Genomic DNA, 1,431 nt, shown 5'->3' with positions numbered 1-1,431 from the left:
ATAACTTGGGTGCCTTTGTGAACATCAAAAAAGATGTGTATAAAGTCACCTTGGGGAACGTTAAAGCTAAGTCGATTAATATTACAAAATCAACTGAGGCCATGTAGAACTTCCTTTAGAAAATTAATACAGCCAATCATCATATTATTTCCCAAATGTTTACTTAGGTGCCTGTTGCAAGCATTATCTTATGTCATCTTCACATAAGCCCAGGAGGAAGCTTCTGCTCTAATTTTTAGATATTAAATTTCGCGTTTCAGGGAAACGCTGTTCGCGTGTGAGGTAAAGCAACAGGAGCCACTCTAAGGCGGCGTGGCATTGCTGTCCGGCCTCCTGTATCTCGGTGAGTAGAAAACGCGGGAGCGGGAGGGACTTCCCAGCTCCCGACGCCAGGCACAGGCACAGCCGCCGCGTCAGAGGGAAGGCGACGTGCTTCAACAGCAACAGAGCCATTACTAGCGCTGAGCAGGGATGTAAGGGCAGAGCCGAGTTATCAGAGCTCTCCGAATCGAGTCCAGGGTCTCGACTGCCACAGACGGGTCGCCTCCTTCAGCCCCCGGGACTTTTCCTTGGGAATGTCCGGGCGCGGACCTACTAGCTTCAGAGCCCTATGGGTGATCCCTTTCTGCTGGGCAACTGGGGTTGCGCTTTACACTACAAATTGAAGACGTCACTTTTTCCATTTGTTCTGCAAATGTTTATCGTGCACCGTCCACTCCCTTACAAACTCAATGTGCCGGCGGCAAGAGGCAAGACCGCAGGCCCGCGGGCGCGCCTCCCGGTGTCGGCCGGTGTGAGCGGGGGGCGAAGGTGGCCGGGACACCCGCTCCGAGCCGCGGCAGAGACCCGCAGCCGCAGGGCCCGGCCTGCGCGCGCCCGGGGGCAGCTCTGGCCCACGCACATGCACACGCACGAGAGCGCTGGCTCCCGCGTCCCCGGCGCCGGGCGCGGGCGGAAGCCCAGGAGTCAGAGCTGGAGGGAGCTCGAAGAGGGGCGGGTGCCCGCGAGCGGCGCTCGTGCTTAAGTTCCCTGGCTCCTTAAGCCCCGCCCATTTCTTCTCCCGCGCGCGGGCTCCGCGCGCCCTAAATCGCGCGCGTGCGCGCGCGTGCGCAGGCCAGGGCCCTCCGGGGGCGGCCCCGTAGTCTACAACGAAAGCGTCGGCAAGGGCCCGGATTAACCCTTTCTCTGCTCGCCCACTTAAGAGACCCGGTCGGGTTCCGTGCCTGCGCAAGCCGGCGGCGCGCCTTCCCCCCAGCCCGCACCGCGCATGCACGGGAAGGGGGGGGCGGTGGGGGTGTTCACGGCCGGCTAGACATTCTGTGCTCGTGCAGGAGGAGGGCTGCTACCATCAGGGACGTGCACGATTTCCCCCACCCCGCCCCCTCCCCAAACTCCAAAAAAAATCCAAAACACACTGCCACCCACCGTGCC

The 1,431-nt window shown here is 60.5% G+C and overlaps 1 protein-coding gene across 1 annotated transcript in view; it reads left to right on the top strand.

Moving 5' to 3' along the window:
- Positions 1-301: 301 nt before the first annotated feature.
- Positions 302-1,431, top strand: part of ZBTB14 (zinc finger and BTB domain containing 14) — a 7,897-nt gene continuing 6,767 nt past the window's right edge. Inside the window, exon 1 of the mRNA XM_011957805.1 lies at positions 302-343. The gene's annotated coding sequence lies outside the window, so the exon portion shown is untranslated. The remainder of the gene's footprint in view (positions 344-1,431) is intronic.

Source organism: Colobus angolensis, unplaced genomic scaffold (assembly GCF_000951035.1).
Source record: "Colobus angolensis palliatus isolate OR3802 unplaced genomic scaffold, Cang.pa_1.0 Scaffold45, whole genome shotgun sequence".
In the NCBI taxonomy this organism is placed as follows: Eukaryota; Metazoa; Chordata; class Mammalia; order Primates; family Cercopithecidae; genus Colobus; species Colobus angolensis.
Note: the sequence above shows the minus strand (reverse complement) of the source record. Positions and strands in the feature narration are given on the sequence as shown.